At 34.2% G+C, this 15,303-nt stretch overlaps 1 protein-coding gene across 3 annotated transcripts in view; it reads left to right on the forward strand.

The window, feature by feature from the left end:
* The window catches only part of C11H1orf146 (chromosome 11 C1orf146 homolog), a 36,571-nt gene that overhangs the window by 15,568 nt on the left and 5,700 nt on the right, over nt 1-15,303 (forward strand). The gene's annotated exons all lie outside the window — the stretch shown is intronic.

A 15,303-nucleotide genomic window follows, 5' to 3' on the forward strand; every position in this document is an offset into this window, starting at 1 on the left:
ATGTTCAACATCCTAAGTCTTTTAAGGCTGGAAATTTTCTCATGTTTTTTTCTCTCTAAGCTTGCTGTAATAGACATGTTAATATATCTAGAAACAGTAAGGCATGTACATACATATATATACACCTAGATACTTACATCTGTATACGTGTGTATGTATATATACATATACATGTTTGTATGTGTATATGTGTGTGTTTATATATATGTATATGTATATATATATATATGTAAGGATTTTTGAGAGAGAAATAACCAGAAATTGATCTTTATAGTCTTAGCAGCATTGGAAGGCTGCTGTCTCTGTAGTTTGTAGAGGAAGAGGATGGGAAGTTGAATACCTGGGGGGAGTCAGTCAGTTCACAGTCTTTTATACTCCCATCAATAATGTATGAGAATTCTAGTTGCTCCAAACTGAAAGATATTTTTTACTGGTTTTATAGCTATTTTCTTTCAGCATATTGAAGATCTTATTTTATTGATGCTAGCTTCCATTGTTAATAAGAGAACAGTCAGTTTAATGGTCACTCCTTTGAAAATTCCTGTCTTTCCTCTATGGCTGCTTTTTACATTTTAGAATTCTATAGATTTAATGTGAAGATTAAAAAAATCTTTTAAGGCTTCATGAATCTGTGAAATTATGTCACTTATCAGGTTCTCATTCGTCATCTTTAATAATGCTTCTGTCCTGTGCTTTCCCTCCTTCTACTCTGAATTTCTATTAGATCTGTGTTAGATCTTCTCATAATATCCTCCATGTATTTTGACCTCTCATATTTTCTGTTTTGGGGATATTATCATTAGTTCTATCTTCCATGGCAATAATTCTCTTTTTACTCCTCTTAAACTCAAACCTCCATTCAGGGATTTTGTTGTTGTTTATTTTGTTTTTCTTTTTTCGAATTGTAAAATATACATAGAGAAAATTCATAAAATATATAGAATCATTAAACACATTTATTATAAATATAATACCCATATAAGCTAATCAGGCCATGAAATAGAACATTACCAATTTCCTTTTCCTGTTAGGACTTTAATTAATTATATCAATGATCAAATACTAATTACATTAAATATTTATAACTTTTAATTACATAAAATGTTTATGACATAATTTTTCTATAACCATAATTTCCATATTTATTTAAATTTTAGTCACACAGTTAAATGGATTCAATACTAATATCTAGTCTTCATGCAAGAGACAGATCTAACACCTAACTTTATTAATGATGATTCATATACAAGCATCATGCTCAGAAAAAACATTCTTTCCTGGAGGAGTCAAAAGTTATCAAGCACAACTTTTAAAAATGTCTTCAAAAGCAGTGGAAGTCTGTGTTTTTGTTTGTTTGTTAAATATTTATTTTTTTAGTTGTAGTTGGACACAATACCTTTATTTTATTTATTTATTTTTATGTGGTGCTGAGGATCGAACCCAGGGCCTCACATGTGCTAGGTGAGTGCGCTACAGGTGAGTCACAACCCCAGCCCTGTTCTTTTTTTAATGCTTTTGTTAGTGCATTATAGTAATATATAATAGTGGGGTTCATTTTGACATAATCATACATACATGGAATTTAATCTACTTCATTTCAGTCTTTTGTGCTTCCTCTTTCCCTTCTATTCTCCTTTCTACTGTTCCCCTTCCACTACTCTAGTGGTCTTCCTTCTATTTATTTATCATTTTTTTAAACTGGTCCTTTATAGATCTATATAAAGGTGGAATTCACTGTGGCATATCCATATCTGTACTCAGCATAAGTTTGTCAAATTCATCTCACATTTCTTCCCTTTTCCAGTTGCTCATCCCTCCACCTCAGTTTCCTTCTACTCCACTGATATTCCCTTTATCTTTGTGAGATCTACTGTCCCCTTTTTCTCCCTTACTTTGTTCTAGCTTCTGCATATGAGAGAAGATATTCAACCCTTGACTTTCTGTGTGTGGCTTATTTCACTTAGCATGATGTTCTCCAGTTTCATTCATTTACTGGCAAATGCCATAATTTCATTCATGTTTATGGCTGGGTAAAACTCCAATTTGCATATATACCACATTTTCTTTAACCATTCATCTGCTGACAGGCATCTGGACTGGTCTCATAGCATGGCTACTGTGAATTGTGCTGCTATGAATATTTATGTGGCTGCATCACTAGAGTATTCTGATTTTAGTTCTTTTGGATAAATACTGAGGAGTAGGATAACTGGGTCATATGGTGGTTCTATTCTAAGTCTTTTGAGGAATATGGATACTGCTTTCCAAAGTGGTTGTACTAATTTGCAGTCCCACCAACACTCACACCTAGCCAACATTTATTGTTATTTGTGTTCTTGATGATTGCCCTTCTAACTGGAGTCAGTTGGATCTCAATGTAGTTTTGATTTACATTGCCCTTATTGTCAGGAATGTTGAACATTTTTTCATATATTGACTATTTTTATTTCTTCTTTTGAAGTACCTAGTTATTTTGCCTATTTATTGGGTTACTTGTTTTGGTGTCAAGTTTTTTTTTTTTTGTGTGTGTGTGTGTGTTCTTATATATTCTGGATATTAATCCCCTGCCAGAGGACGAACTTGCAAAGATTTTCTCCCATTCTGTAGGCTTTCTTCATGCTCTTAATTTTTTTTAACTGTGATGAAACTTTTAAATTTGATGACATCCCATTTATTGATTCTTAATTTTTATTTCTTAATCTTATATGTTGGAGAAGCCTTTGTTTTCTTCTAGCAGTTAAAAAATTTCTAGTCTAATTCCTAGGTCTTTGATCCACTTTAATTTGACTTTTGTACAGAGTGAGGGATAGGGATTTAGTTTCATTCTTCTACATATGGATATCCATTTTTCCCAACACCATTTGTTAAAAAGGCTATCTTTTCTCCAACATATATTTTTGGCACCTTTGTCAAGTATCAGATGACTGTAACTCTTTGGGTTTATGTCTGTGTCTTCTATTATGTCTTGTATTCTATTCTGTTGGTCTTTATATCTATTTTGATACCAGTACCATGTTATTTATTGTACTATAGCTCTTTATTATAATTTGAGGTTAGGTATTGTGGTCTTCATGCTCAATATTGCATTGCCTATCCTGGGTCTTTTATTCTTCTAAATGAATTTCAGGGGCTGGGGATGTGGCTCAAGCAGTAGAGCGCTCGCCTGCCATGCGTACGGCCCGGGTTCGATCCTCAGCACCACATACCAACAATGATGTTGTGTCCGCCGAGAACTAAAAAATAAATATTAAAAATTCTCTCTCTCTCTCTCTTTCCTCTCTCACTCTCTCTTTAAAAAAATAAATAAAATAAAAAATAAATGAATTTCAGGACTTTTTTTCTAGTTCTGTGAAGATTGTCATTAGTATTTTGATGGAGATTGCATTGAATCTAGATAACACTAATGGTAATGTGGCCATTTTGACAATGTTAATTCTGCCTGTCCAGGAACATAGGAGGTCTTTCCATCCTCTAAGGTCTTCAGTTTCTTTTTTTCAGTGTTCTGTAGTTTTCATTGTATAGGACTTTCACCTTCTTTGGTTAGATTTACTTCCAAGGTTTTTTTTTTGTTGTTTTTTTTTTTAAGGTTATTATGAATGTGATAGTTTTCCTGAATTCTTTCTCAGCAGATTTATTATTGGAATATGAGAAAGTGATCAATTTATGTATGTTGATCTTGTGCCTCCTACTTCACTAAATTTGTTTATAACCTTTAGAAGTCTCCTGGTGGAGTCTTTGTGTCTTCTAGATGTAGAATCATGTCATTAGCAAATGGAGATAATTTGGCTTTTTCTTTTCCCATTTGTATCCCTTTAATTTCCTTCTCTTGCCTGATTGCTCTGGCTAGAGTTTTGAGAACTACATTCAATAGGAGTGGTGAGAATGGACATCCTTGTCTTGTTTTTGATTTTAGAAGAAAAGTTTTCAGTTTTTCTCCATTCAATATGATTTGGCCTTGGATTTGTCACAATGTTGAGGTAAGTTCCTTCTATCCCTGTTTCTCTAGTGTTTTAAATATGAATGGGTTCTGGACTTTATCAAATGCTTTTTATGCATCTATTGAGATAATTATGTGATTCTTATCCTTAACTGTACTTATGTGGTATGTTATATTTATTGATTTGTGTATATTGAACAAACTTTGCATTCCTGGAATGAACTCATTTGATGTACTGTCTTCTTCATGTGTTTCTGAATGTGGCTTGCCATTTTTTTTAAGGATTTTTGTATCTGTGTCATTAGGGATAAAGTTTTCTTTTCTTGATGTGTCTTTATCTGGTTTTTATATCAGGGTAATACTGGCCTTATGAATTAATTTGGCAGTGTTCCCTCCTTTTCTAGTTTATGGAATAATTTGAAGGAGATGGCATTAATTTTGCTTTAAAGGTTTGGTGGAACTTGACTGAAAACCCTTTTGGTCCTGGATTTTTCATTGTTGGAAAGATTTGTTTTTTGTACCAGGGATTGAACCCAAGGGGTGCTTACCAGTGAGCTTTATCCCCAGCCTTTTATTTTTTTATTTTGTGACAGTGTCACTATTTTAGTTAGCTTTTTTTTTTTTTTTTTTTGCTACTGTGACTAAAAGACCCAACCAGAATACTTGTAGAGAAGGAAAAGTTTATTTTGGGCTTATGGTTTCAGAGGTCTCAGTGCACAGATAGCCAGCTCCATTCCTTGGGCTTGAGGTGAGGCCAGACATCATATTGGAAGCGTGTGGCCCAGGAATCAACTCACATGGTGATTAGGAAGCAGAGAGAGACTCCACTTGCCAGATACAAAATATATACCGCAAAGTCATGCCCCCAATGCCCGCCTCTTCTAGCCATATCCTGTCTGCCTTTAGTTACCACTCAGTTAATCCCATTGGGGATAAATTAACTGATTAGGTTAAGGTTCTCATAACCCAATCATTTCTTCTCTGAACCTTCTTGCATTGTCTCACAAGTGAGCTTCTGAGGAAGACCTCACATCTAAGCAATAAGTCTTGCTAAGTTGCTTAGGGCCTCATGAAATTGCTGAGACTCCTGACTTGAGACTCCTAAGTCACTGGAATTACTGGTATGTGCTACCACACCTGGCTTCTATTTTTAATGTAGGAACTCAATACTATAAACTTTCCTCTTAGAACTGCCTTAATACTTTCCAGTGATTTTGATATATTGTATCTCTTTTCTCATTTGTTTCTAAGATTTTTTTATTTTCCCTAATTTCTTCTGCTGTCCATACATCATTCAAAAGAGTATTATTTAATCTCCGAATGTTAGAGTGCTTTCTGTTTTTTATCTCATCATTGATTTCTAATTTCATTCCATTATGATCTGATAGGATGCAAAGAATTATTTTTATTTTGTTTTTGTATTTTCTAAGATCTGCTTTGTGACCTAAAATATTATCTATTTTAGAGAAAGATCCATGTGCCCCTGAGAAGAAAGTGAATTCAGTTGTCTTATTTGATAAATAGTATTTTTTTGTTTTAAGGAGTCTTTACTTAGTTTATGTATGGATGACCTATGTAATGGTGAGAGAAGTGTGTTGAAATTATCTAATATTATTATATTGTGGTCTGTATGATTCTTTACATTGAGTAGGGTTTGTTTTATGTACATAAGTGCACTGTTGGTTAGGACATAAATATTTATAATAATTTTATCTTGTTGTTGGATGATTCCCTTGTCTACTATGAAGTAACCATCTTTTCTCTTCTGATTAATTTTGACTTGAAGTCTATTTTGTCAATAGGAGAATAACTGCCCTTGCTTGCTTTCATTTTTCATTTGCATTATATTTTTTTTCCATTCATTTATGTTTAGTCTATGGATGTCTTTGCCTGTAAGGCAAGTCTCTTTGTTTTTTAATCTAATTTGCCAGTGTGTGTCTTTTGTTTGGATTGTTAAGCTCATTTACATTCATTGTTATTATAGAGAGATAATTTTCATTTCCTATGATTTTGATTTGTTTCTAATGCTTAATTTAAACTTGATTATCCTTTAATTAAATATTCTAGTGTCATTCATCTCTATGCTGGTTTTTATTTTTATTTTTTATTTCTTTTGCATGAAATGTTTCATTGAGTGTTTTATAGTATAGGCTTATTAGTTTTGAATTATTTTAGTTTAAACTTATCCTGGAAGGTTTTTATTTTATCTTCTGTTCAGAAGGATAGTTCTGCTGCTTATAGCAATCTTGGTTGGCACCGTTTTCTTTCCGGCCTTGATATAGATATAGATATATAATATATATATCGATATATCTAGATATATATCGATATATATATAGATATAGATATTATATATCTATATCTATATCAAGGCCGGAAAGAAAACGGTGCCAACCAAGATATATATCGATATATATATTATTTCAAATCCTCCTGCCTTTTAGGTTCTGAGTTGAAAAATCAGTTGAATTCTGAATTGGCTACCTCCAAATGTGACCTGCTATTTTTTTCTTGCAGCTTTAAAAATTCTATCTTTAGTCTATATATTAGGCATTTTCTTTATAATGTGTCTTGGAGAGGATCTTTTTTGATCTTGACTATTTGGGGTTCTCTAGGTTCTTATAATTGGATTTCCATCTTGTTTCTGAGATTTGGAAGATTTTTCTTATACTATTTCATTGTGTATTCATTGGAGCCTTCTTCTATGCAAATGATTCTTAGATTTGGTGCCTTACTGTTATCCTAGATTTCTTAAATATTCTGATCATGGTCTCTTAACATCTTTTCTTTATGGTCAACTTTATTTTCAAAATTATGCATTTTGTCTTTAAGACTGAGAATCTATTTTCAAAATGATCTAATCTATTGGTGATATGTTTCATTGAATTTTGAATTTGATTTATTGAGTCTTTCATTTCTAAGGATTTCTGTTTGGCTCTTTTTCAGAATCTCTTTATTGAAATGATCTTTCACCTCCTGTGTTTTCTAAGTTAATTATTTACATTTTCTTCTAGCTTATGGAAAATTTTCACTATGAACTTTCTAAATTTTCAATATTTCTTCCACTGTGGTGTCAATGGGATCATTTGTTTGAAGTGTTTTGGGCCCTTTGGGTGGTTTGTTCCCCTGAATTTTCATACTGCTTTTGTTTCTATCCATCTGCTGGGATCTTTATTACTTCTACTTTTATGCAAGGAACTATTTGGTGACCTTCTTTCTCTTAAGAGTCCCAGGCAGGCTGGGGTTGTGACTCAGTGATAGAGCGCTCGCCTTGCATGTGTGAGACCCAGGTTCGATCTTCAGTACCACATAAAAATAAATAAACAAAATAAAGATAAAAAAATTCTCCCTTAAAAAAATCTGTTATCCTAGATATATATCGATAAATAAAGAGTCCCAGGCTAGGTGAATATCCAGGTATTAATACGTTCACTCAATGTGTAGTCCTCTACTGTTCTGAGTTATAGTACTTTTTTTTGGTACCAGGGATTGAACTCAGGAATTTGACCACTGGGCCACATTTCTAGTCCTTTTTTTAAAAATATATATTTTATTTAGAGACAGGGATTCACTGAGTTGCTTAGTGCCTCACCATTGTTGAGGCTGGCTTTGAACTCATGATCCTCCTGCCTCAGCCTCCCGAGTTGCTGGGATTACAGGCATGCACCACCACACCTGGCTTGTGCCACCACACTTGGCTTGTGCCACCACACCTGGCTAATGGTACCACTTTAATAGAAGACTTTAAACCCTATTTTTAAAATTTTTTATTTGTACACAATACATTTATTTTGTTTATTTTTTTTAATGTGGTGCTGAGGATCAAACCCAGGGCTTTGCACGTGCTAGGCAAGCGCTCTACCACTCTGAGCCACAATCCCAGCCCCTAAACCCTATTTACTACAATAATTTTAGAGCAAAACCTCATATTAATCAGCATTAGAAATAACAAAAGCTTTTTTATAATACTCTCCACATTTGCTCTAATCCAGGTATAAAATTGCAGTAATGGTCTTATTTTTATGAATGCTCTAACATGCTCCCCTGTAGAAATGCAGAAGTTTCTTTCTTTTTTTAATGCTAAAGTGATTATTTGTCTTTGCACAAAAGAAATATCAGATGTTTTTTGGATTTGATTCAGATGATGAAATGTCTTCTGTGTTCTCAGTAGATGTATCCAACTCAGAAGTAGCCGTGGAGGACATTCAAGAACTCCCAGGGGCCATCAATTATTGATATATTTATATTAAATCTACTTTATTTAATATTGCTCTCAATTTGTTGATTTTGTTCTTTATTTCTGTTTTGTTCTTGCATTCTTTTTGCCTTTTGTAGTTTTGCCTGAGAATATCATCCCATTTTTTTCCCTTTATTAGCATAATAGTACTACTTCTTCTACTGGTTACTGTAAAATTTGCATTACACACTTATAACTAACATGAATCTACTTTCAAATTACACTATACTGTTTCATAGTCAGTGTGAGTAGTTCAGGTAGGTATGATATAGATATATTTTATTATTTTATAATAATAAAATAGTCCTAATTCCTCCTCCTGTTCCTTGTATCATTGTTGTGATCCACTTTACTTATAAACATACATATATACACACTCATACATAAGATATATACCACTAAGTTCAGCTCTATCAGTAGATTGGTATACTTATTAAGTTAAAGTGTTCCTAATCCAATCATTTCACCTCTAAATGTTCTTATGTTGTCTCACAAATGAGCTTTTGGGGGACACATCATATCTAAACCATGACCTATGAGTCTTAAATTTGGTCTTAATGTTGTCCCAGAGGAGTTGTACATTCTATTCATAGTTTCTTATTTTTATTACTCATCTTACCTTGTCTTCAAGCCCTGATATTCTTTCTACTGGATCTAGTCTATTGGTGAGATTTTCAACTGAGCTTTTTATTTGATGTATTAAGCTTATCATTCCAAAGATTTCTGTTTGGTTCTTTTTCAGGATTTCTATAAAAATGCTCTTTCATATTCTGCATTGTCTTCCTTAATTCTTTTGGTTGTTTATTTGTATCTTTTTTGAGTTCATTGATTGCTTCAACAATCATTTAAAAAAATTCTTTGGTATTTCATCCATTTTGTTACCCGTGGATTCATTTATTGGGGAGTTTTGAACTTTTGGAGGCATCATGTTGCCTTGTTTTTCTCTTATTTCTCATCTATGTTGAGATTGTGCATCTGTTGGGATGCAGTCTTCTCTTTATAGTGTACCTTGGAACATTGATTTGTTGTGTAGTGTTGAGATTAATTTCATTTGGATTTTATATTGTGGTTTCCCTATAGCTTCTTAGGCTATTCTTATTATGTTTCGATGACTCTGTGTATACTCTGTTGGAACCTGGGGGGGGGGGACACCTACTTTCTCTGTTCGACTTGTATAAGTGGAGACCCTCTGCTAGTTCAGGTAGGTATGATATAGATAGTTGACTATGTGAGGTATACACCCCATATTACTCCTCCTGACTTGTTTTCACTTTGTAATCTGAGAAGGTTTGGGAGTGACCTGTACTAGGCTCCTTATGGGTGAGGTGTTTCTGGGGGTGGAGGTAAGGTGAATATTCAGTAGTCAATCTTTAGGCTCTCTTCACATTTGGGGCTGGGTCATCAGCAGGGTGATTTTGTCTCCTCTATTTAAGTTTATGGGTGCATCAAGGGTTGAGTAGTCTTAGGTCTTAGATGGGGTAAGGTACAATTTCTCTCAACTGGGTTAGAGGTATATCTTAGCATCAAAGCACCCACCCAACATTTTCAAAGTGCTGGGTTCAAGCCCTAGCACTACTTTGAGAGGAGAAAATAACCACCAGTGATAGCAAGAACTTAAAAAGAAAACCAGATATCATCATAAAATAAAAACCTGTTGAAAATAACTTCTACAACTCCACTAGCCAAAGAGAAGATAGGCATTAATAAAGGTAAAATTAATATAAAGGTACATTATAAGGGGTAGAAAGAGTAAGAAATGATGAGAGAAAGAAAAAAAGATAATGGAATAAAAATGAGAAAGGAGAGAAAAATCTAGAGTTAAAAAAATACATAAAATTAGATAATAGTATAAAATAGGGAAAACTAACTAGAATGACAGAATAAAGAATGATTCCTCCTTGCCAAGAATTTAAAATGGAGACAGTTTTGTTTTTGTTTTGGTTTTTTGCTTTTTTGTACAAAGGATTGAACTCAGGGGCACTCGACTCACTGAGCCATATCACCAGCCCTATTTTGTATTTTATTTAGAGACAGGGTCTCCCTGTGTGGCTTAGCACCTCACTCTCGCTGAGGCTGACTTTGACCTCAGGATTCTCTTGTCTCAACCTCCTGAGACACTGGGATTACAGGCGTGCGCCACTGTGCTTGGCAAGACAGTTCTTTCAGAAGTCTCTAACTTTGGAATCTACCAGGTATCTAGGGGTTGTAGATTATAGGTGCAGTCCGGTGTGTTGGTTCTTAGTCCCAGCCTAAACAGGTCAGACCAATTAGGACATCTGTAGGCTGAACCCTGCCCCTCTTTTTCCACCAGTGCAGACTAAGGCAAAGTTGTCCTAAGCAGGGCCTGAGGCCTCTATCAGTGGCTCAGTATCAATCTGAGTTGCTGGCCAAACCCTCTCACCCACCAAGCCTGTGGACCAATCCAGATTGTGCATCTCATGTTGGGATTGTGGCAAATGACCAAATTGTGGTGGCTCTTCTCTGAATACCTCTGTGCATGAGGGAAGCTACCAAGCCAGTGGGTTTTGAACTAAGGTAGGGAACCCTAAGCAGTCTGCCAAACCCACCTGTACCTCTCCCAGACCCAGCCCCCTTGCAAATCCACACACAGCTGTCTTGCTACTTGTCACAGAGGTCAATCTGACAATTTTTTTTTAAAGAGAGAGAGAGAGAGAGAATTTTTTAATATTTATTTTTTAGTTTCAGCGGACACAACATCTTTATTTGTATGTGGTGCCGAGGATCTAACCCAGCGCCACAGGCATGCCAGGCGAGCACGCTACCACTTGAGCCACATCCCCAGCCCTCAATCTGCCAATTTTAAATAGAAGTATCTTCTGCTTCCTTCTGCCTCTCAGACCACATATCCCATTGCTAGGAGTTTTCAGTGGATTTATGTCTCTTTGACATTCTTGGAATGGACACCCACTAAGCCAGTGAAGAGAAGAGGCTGTTGAGTCTTGGGAGATTTAAGAAATGAAGTGGTTGGGATCTCCCATGCAGTAAGCTGGACCATGGAACTCTTCTTAAGGTGGTTCCCTATTACAGCACTATCCAAATCTGCTGGGAAGTGCAGGGAACCTCTTTTCCCACACTAGTTCATGATTGTGATCTGTTTAGACTGTATAATTTGCTTGTTGGAAAACTCTGCCCCCTAAAGTTTGCTAAGAGTCTGTTTCAGCCTGTCAAAGGGGGTGCTTCTTCTCTCTACTGAGCTATATGCACTCAGTGTTTATGCGTTCCATTTCTCTTATTATTTTTCTTATTATTCTGAAAGCCAGAATTTCTGGGTTTTACCTGGTTACTGTCTCCCTAGAATTGTACTTCAGTGCTTTTCTGTGGCCCCACTACATTAACATGTGACAGCACACCTTGTGTTTTGATTCAGTCTCTTGGAACACTAGGTAAAATTCTGAGTTTAATCCTTCGTTCTCTCCTTCAGTTTTTTCCCCATGTTTTTTGTTGTGCATTATAATTATATATAATGGGATTCATTGTTTACATCTCTATACGAGCACACGATATAGCAATACAATTTGGACAGTATTGTTCTTCAGTATTTCCTCTTTCTCTCTACTCCTACATCAGTCTTCATGCTCAATATTGCATTGGCTATCTTGGGTCTTTTATTCTTCCAAATTTAGATCAGTGTTTTTTTCACCAGTTTAAACATCTCATACCAATCTCTTGCAGCTCTAGCTTGTGAGGGAAAATCATGTAATTTTTATCTTTGCTCCTCTTAGAGTCAGCTGTTTTCTTCCTCCGGTTTCTTTCCAGAATTTTTTCAACAGTTGTGTCTAAGTATACTTTTTTGGAATTTTTATTGCTTAATGTTCCTTGAGCTTCCTGGATATATGATTATATGATTTGGTGTCTTGACATTAATTTGAGGAAATTGTCAGTTATTTCTTCAATTTTGTTTTTAGTGCCTTTCACTTTTTTTTTCCTCTTTCTGATAGTTCCATATGCATGTTACACTTTTTATAGTTAGTCCCTGGATATGCCCCCTACCCTCAGCTGCTTTTTGATCTCTTTGCTTTTTAGTTTTGGAGGTTCCTGTTGATTTTTTTCCTATTCACGTTCACTCTACTAATAAGCCCATCAAAGAAAGTCTTAATTTCTGTTAAAGTGTTTTTTTCAGATTGTTCCTGTTTCTTATTAAGTACCTAGAATATTGAAGTTTTGTTAATCTTGTAAAGTCCGATATACTCTCTCTCACCAATGTTTTAATCTACATATATGGGGAAAATTTAATTTGTGGTATTCTGTTTTATATTTAATCTCTGCACTGACTTTTCATAATATGTTATTAGCTGATTCTGTTGGGTTTTCAAGGTAGTTAGTGAAAATTTGTAATTAATGAGAATTTCTGATAGCTATCTCTTATTTTTATTTTTGCTATGACCAGAGCAACCAAAACAATTGCTCATTTTAATGGGAATATCTCCAGTGTTTTATTATATATGATTTTACAAATTGTCAAAAAATATTCATCTCAGCTTAATTTATGCTGTCTTTCCTCTTAATCAGAAATAAGTGCATTATTTTTAAAATACATGCTTAGTGTTATCTGTTGATGAGAACCTAAATAACTAATCTTTGCATTTCTTAATTAAAGAAACTGGTAGTTGTGGATTTTTCTTCTATTCTTTTGAAATTTGGTTTGCTATTTTTTAATCATTATTTACTAAAGATTGATGATCTGTTGTTTTCTTTTTAATGTTATTTTCATAGGAATTAGGATAGTTTTCCTCCTCACTGCTACTCCAAATTCCTTGTGTGCCTAACAGTTTATGTAGTTTGGAAATTATTTGTACCTGAAGTTATTAAAGGATTTTCCTGGGCTATGGATATAATTCAGTGATAGACCACTGACCTGTCACAAACAAGGTCCTATGTTGGATTCCCAATGTTAAAAAAAGGGGGGAGGAGGAATTGGGTTCTTACTCAATTTCTGTGTTCATAATCTTAAAAAATGTGGATTTTTTCCTCTACTAGGTTTTTATACTTTATTCTGAGTATATAAGTTATAATTTTGCAAATACCCATTTAATAGGAGCTGTTAAATTTATTAAGCTGAACTTAATGAAATTTGCCATTTCTGTGGTGAAAATTTTCATATTGGCATTCTTTTAATTCTATTGTGAACTACTAGTTATTAAGTGCTCTTTTTCATTTCTGTTTAAATTTATATTTACTTTCATATGAGTAGATTTTCTAGATATAATACTAGTTTTTTAAAATATATTTTTTAATAATTTTATTTACTTTTTTTAATGTGGTGCTGAGAATGGAACCCAGTGCCTCACCTGTGCTAGGCAAGCACTCTCACTGAGCTATAGCCCCAGCTCCTAATACTAGTTTTAAAGGACATTAATAGATATTATATATTCAGGAAGGATTATTGTACGGATTTTATTTGGAATACTGGTATAAACAAAGTTGAACAAGGTTTTTTTTTTTTCTGTACTCCTCTTCAGAGGCTTTAATATGTTTAAACGTACTGTGAAACTCCCCAAAGGAGACAAAATAATATTTCGTGTTTTCTAATTTTATGACTAAGGAACATTTTTTTTTCACATTTTATGGGACTATTTCATGGGATTAATAATCTGTGAAACATATTTTAGAAAATCTAATCTTAATTTCCCATTTATTTTGAAAAATCTGTATTTTTTTTGCCAGTAATGGGATTGAAACTGGAGTCTAGCACATGCTAGGCAAATGTTCTACCACTGAGTTACACACCCAGCCCAATATATCAGCTCTTAAACTTATTTCAATTCATTACTTCTTAATTTTACCTTTCTTATTTCCTTTTTATTATCACTTTTAGTTGGCCCCCCAGTAAGATATGATTCAAATTCTTCAGCATAGCATATATAGGTCCTCATAATCTGCCTTAAGTTATTCTTAACACTGTTACCAATAACTGATTCATGTGTACCTTTCATACTCATCAGTTAAGAATCATACTTTCAAGTCTGCATTCCTTTTCCTGTTATTCTATCTATGCTCTTCTCACCTTTAAATTTTTTTTAAAAATCTTTTATCTGTAAATGGACACATATCTTTATTTTATTTTATGTGGTGCTGAAGATCAAACCCAGTGAGGCAAGCGCTTTACCACTGAGCTACAGCCCCAGACCTGATTATTTTTTATTGTGTTGGAATTTTTATTTAAAAGATTGTAGAAGCAATTGGAGGCCTAAAGTAATATTGGATTTCTCTAAAGAAGTCTTAATTCTGTGAGAGAATGAACCACTAATTCCTTATTTGCCAGGTTAAACAGAATTTGAATTTCAGATGAGCAATGCATTTAATGTAGGTTTGTCCAAAATATTGCATGAGTTATATCTACACTAAAAATTACATAATTATTTATAATTCAAATTTAACTGGATATTTTGCGTTTTTTTAAGAGAGAGAGAGAGAATTTTTTTTAATATTTATTTTTTAGTTCTTGGTGGACACAACATCTTTGTTTGTATGTGGCACTGAGGATCAAACCTGGACCGCACGCATGCCAGGCGAGCGCACTACCACTTGAGCCACATCCCCAGCCCAATATTTTGCATTTTTATTTGCTAAATCTGGCAACCCTAGCCATCAGTTGCTTATTGTATATGATGAATTAACTTTATCTCCTATGCATGTAGAGTGGCATTAGTTATGGGAGAATTAAAAAAATAGTCACTCAAATAGTTTTCTTTGTTCTATAAAGAAGAAAGAGAAAACTGATAGAGAAGACTGAGAAATGTTGCTCTAGGGAATGCTTCTGGAAGGTGCTTGGGAGTACTAGTAATTCAGTATCATCTTAATATAATTTCTGGGATTTAAATGGTTTGAAGTTAGGCTTCATTCCCAGTGAGAGCTGTTCTACTTTTGTCAAAAACTTCGTTTAGCTTTTCTTCTGCCTCTTTCTGAATTGTCAGATGCCCTCAGGGAAGATGTGGCCTAAATGTTAGGGTTATATCTTTGAATTTTTGTATAGAACTTCACCTTATAGATTTTAACTATCCTGCTAGCTCTCTGATGCATTCAAGCAGATTTTTTTAATTGTCCAGTTTTTCAAGTTGCCTTCAGCAGGAGAGTTGACCTAAATTACTTAATCTGTCATTGCTAAAAG

This window comes from Ictidomys tridecemlineatus, chromosome 11 (assembly GCF_052094955.1).
Source record: "Ictidomys tridecemlineatus isolate mIctTri1 chromosome 11, mIctTri1.hap1, whole genome shotgun sequence".
Classification (NCBI taxonomy): domain Eukaryota; kingdom Metazoa; phylum Chordata; class Mammalia; order Rodentia; family Sciuridae; genus Ictidomys; species Ictidomys tridecemlineatus.